Below are 9,974 nucleotides of genomic sequence, written 5' to 3'. Positions count from 1 at the left end.
ATCTCTGCACAACCTAGCTGCCTCTAATAACAGCACAATCCTAACCGCTCAATTTAGATGATCCAACTAGCATACCTTTGTAGGGTGGGAACTCTTGCAATCGGACTGCTACTGACGGCGCTAACACCCACAGCAAAGGCAAAATTTGAGTGGCCTGTGTTTTTCCAACTTCACAGTTCACTCCAGGGCCCCTCTGTGGCATAAAGGACACACCTGTTTGAAGCCTGTCTACCTGTTTTAACTGGTCCTGCCGCCCTAAGGAAGGCTTTAAATACATGCCCAGCACCAGTTTCTCTTTTTTTCTCTTTTTTTATCCAAGCTCCAGCCTAGCCAAGTTCAGAGAGGCCTCGTCACCAAGGTCTCTAAAGGGTAATGGACTCTTCAGCCACATCAGTTCATGAAGGCTGTCCACGAAGCTACTGAAGGGTTGTAATTCGTGTTGCTGAAGGTAGTACACACCCCAGGGAAATCACAGGTTCTGATTCATGAAAATATTCAAATCTGTATAGTAACAAGCTGATTTACAACAAGGCTCTAGCGAGTGCCTCCCTCAGCTGTTGAACAAGTTTAAGCAAGAAAGCCAAAGAATTCAAGCAAGGCAAGGTAATTTTTTTAAAAATTATTTTATTTCAGTATTCTCCCCCACCTCCATCATAAAAAGCAAGGAAGTATTAATGCTAAAAACTGAAAGTGAAGAAAAAAGCATTCACACAGATTCACATACCATCAGTCATATGAATAGGCGGGCCTGCTATAGGAATGGAGGAAAAGTATGTTAGATAACCAGTACCAGTAGAAGCAGAAAACAAAATTATACAGTTTCAAACAATGCATTGATTTGTCATTTATCTTTCCAATGGTACTTCACACTTTACAGGTCAGTGCAGTGAAGCAGAACTTCCTTGCTCCCTCACTTTCACTTGGTTGAAGACAGGTGTGCAGGGATTAATGTGAATTTTCACTTTTGTGCAAAACACAGGTGATTATTGTACCCAAAGACTTCATGGACATTTCAGGGGGTACCACCAATTAATGTCACAAGGAATTTCAAACAATGCTGATCTCTAAAACTCAGTCTAATTCATCCTAATGAATAAGAGAAAAATGTGAAGAAACAGCAGCCCAGAAAAAGGCTACAATTAAATAACCACTACAGTCCGAGCACGAAATGATAATAAGCGTTCGCATTGTTCCTTCAGAGTTTACAAAACATTTTCTGCCCAAAGTACAAGGTGATTATCCTAATGGACAGATTATTAAAGTGAGTCATGGAGAAATTAAGTGACCCGTCTCAGAACTAGAGAGACGTAGCCATAACCTGAACCAGGGTCCAAGGCTCTTTGCACATCACACCACAGCCCATCTTCATCTGTTGAGCCACAGGCCCACAAGTAAAGAAGCAAAGAGCCAACAAACGTTCACTACTAAGACGTTACTCGGTGAACAAAGTTGGTTTAAAAAATACTGAGTTCCTTGTGCGTATGTGTGTGTACACACAACATATACATACATTTGTAGTTGTCCAGCCGTCTCAGCCATGGCGGACTCTTTCTGACCCCATGTGGGATTTCTCGACAGAGATACTGGAGGGATTTGCTATTTCCTTCTCCAGCTCATTTTACAGATGAGGAAACTGAGGCAAACGGGGTTAAGTGACTTGCCCAGGGTCACACAGCTAGTAAGTGTCTGAGGCCAGATTTGAACTCAGGAAGAGGAGTCTTCTCAACTCCAGCGCCACCTAGCTGCCCATATACGTACATACATATAATATAATGCATAAATACATAATATACAAACACACACAGATAATATACTTTAATTTCAATATATGAGGTGTCCCAAAAAATCTTAATGTAGTTTTAAGTTTTGTTTTGTTCTTTTTAATGGCCTAACTAGCTTTATAATAGCTTTCCTTTAGTACCTTAAAATTGCAGGAGGACTTTTGGGACACCTTTTATGGATTCATGTCTTAAAATCTCCCATTTAGTCCATTCTCAAAGACAATACCTTAAACTATAATGAACAAACCTGTACAGGTAAAGTCAATCCATAGTCTGAAGATGCTTTGAAATTATTCATTTAAGTTTGATCAATTACATGTGAATTCTGCCACAGCTTAGCGCATCAGTGCCATTTTGTTGAGACAGCTTACAGGCCAGCCTCTTGGCCACAAGTCCGTACCTTTTTTCTAAGGCATCCCCTTCGGTTCCCACATATCTAACAGGAGAATATGGGAGGGGGACGTCACTCAAGTAAAGTGCTCCAAAGAGTCTGAAGGACAGCATTCCTCACACCCCAAATGAAGCTTTCCCTCAGGGTAGCTACATCTCTACCCAGGTCAAGCCACTAGTAGTTTATGCCTGGCACACAGTGGGCACTTAGTAAATTCTTACTGACTGAAGATGTCTTTAACATACTCACACAAATGTTTGACAAGCCAAGTGATATACGACCGAATTCTAACTCAGATAACTGAGACATATCAGAGAGAGAAGTGACATTTTAGGCAAATCATTGCCAAAGGTCCATCCAGTACCACTCACCTCCTTCCATATCGAGAGTTGCCTTGGTTCTATTATTAAATGTCCCTTGGCCAGGTGACCTGCCAAGAATTGCCCGTCCCTTTTGTAATGCACAAAATCTGCAAGGGAAAATAAACTGAATTCAGAATTAAGTTTAAAATGCAGGGAAGCCCTTTCCCCATTAGAGAACAGGAATCTTTTCTTCCTATCCCAGTACTTGTCTGCACATGCACCACCTTGTATTGTTCTGTGGTCTCAGCTTCCCAGCTTGACCATAAGTTCCCAGACTTTGAACTCTTAATATTTTGTATGCCATAGACCCTTTTGGCAGTTAGGTGAAACCTGTGGACCCCTTCTCAGGATGATGTTTCTAAATGTACAAAATAAAATCTGTAGGATTACAAGTTGTTCAGTTGTCTTTCAGTCATGTCTGACTCTTTGTGACCCCATTTGGGGTTTTCTTGGCAAAGGTACTGGAGTGGTTTGCCATTTCATTCTGATGGGGTACAATCTCTGGGAACCCCCCTGAACTCTCCTTCAATCTTCCCACTTGATCTGCCCTTCCCTTGAGGCCATAAACCTTCCCTTATCTCTAGGCCCAAATCTTAGTTACCCTAAAACTAGCCTAGGCCTGTATAGTCTGTTATCTCCAGGTGGCCTCCAGCTATTTCCCACCCTTAATCTCACTCCGGGAGTCTGACCTCTAGTCATTCCAGTGACTAGATCCTCCTTAGACTCCTCCTCAAGACTCTCCCTAAACCCCACGTCTACCTGACCACCCCTAGATCCCTCCCACAATTTTTCTGTATATAAACTCCATTTTGCCTCCATGAAGGTGCTCAGATTCAATTTAGCTCAACTCAGAATAATCTGGCCCCCTGGCATTAGCGTCACAAATGCTCAGGCTCCCTAATTAGCCATACCCAATATGGCTAATCTTTAATAAACTTTGTTTTTCTTTGGCTGTGAGAAGGCTTGAGTCAAATTCATTTGGCAGGATTTGGGGGTCTCAGGTACCCCTAAAAACCTATGGTTCCCTAATCTCATCACTTCTCCAGATCTGTTGACAGATGAGGAAACTGAGACAAACAGGGTTAAGTGACTCGCCCAGTGTAACAGAGGTAATAAGTGTCTGAGGCCAGATTTGAACCCAGGAAGATCCATTTTCCTGACTTTGCACCAGATATTTATCCACTTGGCCACTAGCTGCCCCAAAGGATTACAAAAGAAACCGATTACATTGAAATACAGTTATCGAAACTTTTTTTTAAGAGCTAGTTCACAAATTTCAGGTTAAGAACCCGTCTAAAGAGGGCAGAAGCTAGATCTTCCACAATTAACAATACTGTGTTTGTTGAATGAATGAGAATTGTGACCTGTCGTATAAATGGTTGTATATTTGGCCTTGCCTTTTCTAGTTTCTCAGTTCCAGGAACCGTGAATCTATTTGGTCCAGTTTAGATCACATTAGATGAGATGGTCTTAGCAGATAAGCTAATTTTCCTTTACTATTGGACCACATCTTCCCAGTATTTAAGCACTCCCTCAAAAGGTACATCAGATGTGGAGTGAAGTGAGCAGAACCAGGAAAACATTGTACACGGCAACAGCAACATTGGGCCAGGATCGACTTTGATAGGCTTAGCTCTTCTCAGCAATATGATGATCTAACACAATTCTGAAAGACTCACAATGGAAAATACTGCCCACATCCAAAGAAAGAACTGCAGAGTCTGAATACAGGTCCAAGCACACTATTCTCTTTCATTGCTGTTTTCTCTTTCTCGTGGTTTTTCCCTTTCATTCTGATTCTTCTTTCACAACATAACTAATGTGGAAATATGTTTAATATGATCATACATGTATAACCTTTATCAGATTGCTTGCTGTCTTGGGAAGGAAGGGAGAGAAGGGGGGGGGAAATTTTGGAGGTCAAAATCTTATAAAAGTGAATTTTGAAAACTAAAAATAAATTTCTAAAAGGGGGGAAAAGATTAAAAAGAAAGGCATATCTGAAAGATGCAGTAAGTCAAAGATGATGGATGGAGACGTCTGGAAGGTAAGGAAGGATGCAGAGTCACAGTGATGCTGGTTGAGTGACTTGCCTAGGGTCATACACCCGTAGTATAGCAGAACTTGGATTTGAAGCCAGGTTTTCTGACTTCAAATCCAGTTGGGGGAGAGGGGAGTGGCAAAGTTTCTATGTGACATCACCCCTTTCAGGTCAAAGGAATTAAGTGAAGCAATCATTTATTGAATGGCATCATAATTGCCCCCCAAAAACGTCAACAGCTTCAGAAAGATTCCTAGCACTCTCAATAAATAATTAACTTTTAGACTAAGTAAACTGAGCTTACTGTTAATTGTTATTATAAAGATCTGTGATTTTTACCAACATGCCTACCATATTACCACCAACACCCATCATACAACCCCACCATGTCTTAGCAGATGGGCTGCAGGAATTAACGTGGCCACCACTCTGGTGAAAAACCTCTCTGAATTTGGCTGGCTTGGTCTACACCTTTCTAGCTTGGTATGATCTCCTTAAAGCTCAGGTAGTATAGAACTACCTGGATGACCTTGAGAGAAAAAAAAAAATCACACAATATCCCTGGCTCTCACTTTCCCCATGTGTAAAATACTGGGATTGTTCTCCTTCTGGCTCTAAATCCTATGAAAATCCAAGATCCTCTCTATGACAAAGCGAGTCATCAGAGTAGCATGTTAGGGGAGATAACTATCTATTAATAGATAGCAGCTAAGAAAGGTTATTATATTCCTTTCCACAATATGTTACTAACATAGTCTTGGGGGGGAAAGGGGTGGATTTTGTCAGAGACCTAGGTGCAAGTATTGGCTCTGACACTAAACCAGTTATGTGACCTTGAGCAAATCACTTAGGCCTTAATTTCCTCTTCTGTAAAACAAAGGGATTAGACTAGACAACTTCCAAAGACTTTTCTTACCCCTTTGTCACGTCTTTAGTACAAACAAATCAGATGCTATAGCAGACACTGGACTAGGCACCTTGGTACACCATAAAGAATGGTGAATTCAGAGTAAGGATATGGGTTCTAATCCCAAACTGGATTATTTAATAGCCGTCCAAACATGGACAAATCTCTTAAACTATCTGAGCTTGTTTTCCGATTTTGTAAAACGAGGATGATGATAACACTTAGGGGTTCTTGTGAGGAAAAGGGTCTTTTAAGCCTTAAAGTCCTACATATATGTATGTTTTATTTCTGTAATAAAACAACTTTTGCCTGAATTATTCAGAAAATGGTGGAAACTCATGCCACTCCTGTAGTCATAAATCTAGAGCGTAAAGGGCCCTCTGAGGCCAGCTAATCCAACCTCCTTACTTTTACATTAGAGAGAGCTAAATGACTTGCCTAAAACAGAGATTAAGTGTCAGAAGCAGGATCTGAACCCAGGTTAATGTATTCCAGAACTAGGCATCCCTCCACTATACCACAGTGCCTCACAATTTTAGCCTCCAAATATTCTAAAGGAAACTGGTATGGAATCAATGAGTGGGTAATTATATCTATGTGATACCTTTTAAAAGATCTGCATAAATTAAATATCTTACTTAAATGAAGTCTTTCAGTGGTGAACAGAATATTCAACCATCCTGTCACCTGAAGTTAACTTTTTATTGCAATATTGTAATCTACAGAATGTCAGTCAACAAGCATTTATTAAGTGCTTACTATGTGCCAGGCACTGCAATAAAGCTGAGGATACAAAGAAAGACAAAGAAAAGACCAAAAACCAGTCCTTGCTCTAGTCTAGAGGAATTTAATTCGAAGGATGAGAAAACTACAGTAACTATGTACATACAAGATCCTTACAAAGCAGACGGAAAGTAATCTGAAAGAAAGAGGAAGGCCATTGGCAGCTGGGGAGACAGAGACAGGTCGCATACAAAAGGTGAGATTTGAATTGAGTCTTGAAAGAAGATACAAGAACAAGGGAGAGGACATAGCTTTCCAGGCATACAAGACAACCTAGGCATAGAGATAGAGGGAAGGAGGAGTGTCCAGGTCAGACTTACAAGATCATTCCGAGTGTAGAAGGAAATAAAGTGTAAGAAGACTAGATAGGTAGGGAGCTATTTGTGTCTGCTCACAGGATCCACAGGATCGAAGAGCTTAAAGGAATCTTATAGCTAACCTAGTTCAACTTTCAATAATAAGAGAGGAAACTGAGACCCAGAAAAGGAAAGTAAATTGTCCAAATCTGAGGTATTGAGCTAGAGTACAGAGGTGGTGAGTGACCATTGTTTTTTGTTGTCATTTGTCCTTCATTCTCCAAGATGACCATGACATCAGGAAGGCCATGCCACAACTTGCAAGAGGATGGGATTGAAGTGAGGGAGGACTGTGCAAAGTCACCAGCCTCACTTTCTCCTCCAGAGCTATCTGGGTCCAATGGTGAGATACAGATCAGGACCACCGGAGATGCCCCCCTGCTCCAGTGAGTGGCAGTCATTAGTCTTTTCAGAGTTGTAGCAGGAAGCAAAACCCTCCTTAAAATTTAATTTGGTCACACACACTTGCATGTATTTATATACACAAAGCCACAGCTGTCAGATATTAGTCATCAATCTTCTCCATAAAAGTGTTCCAATTACGCTGAGCTGTTTCCTCTTGGCACTTTAGAGCCATTCACTAGATTACAGTACCAAGAATAAGGCTCAGCCCAAATTAGTGTGACACCTGGCAAGTTCCCCAAAGCCCAACAAAGGCCTTTTGTTTGGACAACACAAACCCAAATCCTTACTTTTTGAGAAAGGTTTACAACAGAGTTTCCAGTCACACCCCGTGCCCAAGGATAAAACCATTCCAAGAAATGCCCTCCTCCCTTCAAAGGGCGTTCTGGTTTTTAATCATCAAATTCCCATGCCTCGTGCCACTGTTTTCTTACTGGGGGCAGAAACTACCACCGAGACCACACCCAGGGAGACACAATCTGCCGGCCTCCAGCTCCCCTCCGCTCCAAAAACACCGGGAAGAAGCGAGGGCGTGGCACAAATAGCCAAGGCATTAGTCACCAGCGGCATGCCAGCCTGGGTGGGGCGGGGTCACAGCTCTCCCCCACCCCGGGGGCCCACGGAACGGAGCCCCGGGAGGCCCGGAAGCCTGTGAAGACTTCGCCCAGCTGTCTGTCGATGCGGGCCCCGCTCAGTAACAGGAACAGAAAGCAAACACAGGCGGCTTGGGCAGGCGCTGCCCACCAGCGATAATACCCTCCTCTTCCTCTCCCCCCCGCAGGAAAGGGGCAAAGCCCCCCAATCCATCACCTTTACCAACTTGGAAGGGCACACGTGGAGCATTGGCAAGGAGAGGGTGGGGGTGGGGCGGGACTTAAAGAGTCTGTGCAAAGAGGAGATGGGGGAGAACAGGATGGGAGGGAGGAGGAGGATGGGGGGAGGAAGAGGATGGGGGGATGAAAAAAGAGAAGTGGAGGATGACAGGAGAGGATGGGAAGATTGAGAAAGTGGATGGGGAGAATGATAGAAGAGGGTGGGGAGAGGGAGGCAAGAGGATGGGGGGAGAAAATGAGGGGGGATTGGGGAGAGAAACAAGAGGATAGTGGGGGTAGAGAAGTTGGGGAGCAGAAGGGAGAAAGGAGGAGGAAATTGGGAGAGGGGAGAGGACGGGGAGGGCGGGGGAGAGATCAGGAGCCCCCCCGGCCTCCCACCCTCGCCGGGAGCCCCATGCCAGCCCAGCTCTCTAATGCTCCGGGGAGGGGGGCGCGCCTTACCGCCTCGCTGCCCGCCACATCGTGCCGCCCGCCCGCAGCCTCCCTACAGCGGCTGCCAGAGAAACGCGACTACGCGGCCCTGCCGGCCCAGCCCCGTGCTGCCGGGGGAGGGAGAACGCCTCAAACCTCCCAGAGCCAAGCTCCTCTTCCAGGAGCGCCCTCTACGGTTGGTCCCTCGCCCCCTGACGCGGGGCGGGCCTGGGGCAGGGACGAGGTAGGCGGGACCTTGGCGCGGGAGGGGAGTGGGGGGGGGGAGCTGTCACTGCAGCCGCCACCGGTGCCCTGGTTCTGTGTGGCATTAGAGATGCTGACCCTGCTTTCGTAGGCCTTCCGTGTCAGCTGAGGCACCGGCTTCTTAACTTGGGCTCAGTGACCTTGTTCCTGGTATACTTCGGTAACTCACTATGGTCAATTTCCTTTGTAACCCAGCGCATTTCATTTTATGCATTTAAAAACTGCAGTCTTGGGAAGTGGTCCACAGGTTAGAATGGCAAAGGGGTCCTGGCCACAGCAAAGGTTAAGAAGCCTTGCGATGCAGGATGCATCGCTGTAGTCACAGTGATGTTCTCGTACTTCTTTGCAACTTCTGTTTGACTTCTGGTCCACAAGCACTCATTAAGTTACTATCGGTCAGGCAATGGGCAAAGCGCCGGGGATGCAAAGAAAGACAAGAGGGAGAGGGGAGGGAGGGAAGGAAGGAAGGAAAGAGACCAGGCTTTGATCTCAAGGCGCTCCCAGTCTAACGGAAGAGCAACAACTAAATAAAAGCAATGTATCCCGGATGTTAGAGATAACCAACAGTGGGTTTTGGGATTTGGTTTTTGGTCTGGCTTTTTTTTTGGGGGGGGGGGGGAGTTGGCACATTGATTCGTTCGCAACTATTCGCCTCCCGACACCAATACCACCAAATGCAAAATCTGAACCCAGCATGGACAGAATTAAGGTACCATCCTTTCCTTCCCCAAACTGCCTTTCCACAATCCAGCTGCCAGACACACAGGAAATTATGCATTAGTTATTATGAAATCTGATTATATTCAGTTTATCTCCTTATTGTACTTTCTGCTGTATGATTCTTTAATGTGTGTCCTTGCCCTTCCAAAAGATGGTAAGCACCTAGGGGACAGGGATCTGATCATGTGCTTACCACCGCCACCAAGAGCAGAGGGCTAGTTAAGTAGTAAAACACAGCATAAATGATATTGATTCAATTGGCCCCTCCTTATTTGGGTTGCCGGAAGAGGGGTTAAGGCCAAGTCTTTGCCTTCCTTTTTCACCACCATCAGTCCAAATCCTACCCCATCTTTTAAAGCCCAACTAAATCCTACATTCTTCAAGCCTTAGCTGAGATTACCTTCCATTTACACTGTATATATCTTGTTCCTACAATTATTTGCTCACGATCTCCCCCATTACAATATAAGCCCCTAAGGTAAGAACCCTGGTTTTTGCCTTTCTTTGTATCCCCATTGAAAGCACAGTCCTGGAACATAGTAAACATTAAGGAAATGTGTAACAAGTGCTTGTTACCTGACTAGCTGACTAAAATCTTCCTAGACGTCCTACTCCCACTTAGAAATATCTCCAAAGCTCACTTGTTTGATGGTTAATAGTGTATCACTTGTTGACACACTTGTATCATTGTATCTCTCCGTGGCAGCTAACACAGGGCCTTGA

At 44.4% G+C, this 9,974-nt stretch overlaps 1 long non-coding RNA gene across 1 annotated transcript; it reads right to left on the bottom strand.

The window, feature by feature from the left end:
* Positions 1 to 607: 607 nt before the first annotated feature.
* LOC118839997 lies at positions 608 to 8,454 on the bottom strand. Its single transcript, XR_005009648.1, has 3 exons — positions 8,298 to 8,454; positions 2,544 to 2,641; positions 608 to 751 (listed from the first exon to the last, which is right to left on the bottom strand). It is a non-coding gene; the product is annotated as an uncharacterized LOC118839997 (long non-coding RNA).
* Positions 8,455 to 9,974: the final 1,520 nt, after the last annotated feature.

The sequence above is a fragment of the Trichosurus vulpecula genome, chromosome 2 (genome assembly GCF_011100635.1).
Source record: "Trichosurus vulpecula isolate mTriVul1 chromosome 2, mTriVul1.pri, whole genome shotgun sequence".
Taxonomy (NCBI): Eukaryota; Metazoa; Chordata; class Mammalia; order Diprotodontia; family Phalangeridae; genus Trichosurus; species Trichosurus vulpecula.
Note: the sequence above shows the minus strand (reverse complement) of the source record. Positions and strands in the feature narration are given on the sequence as shown.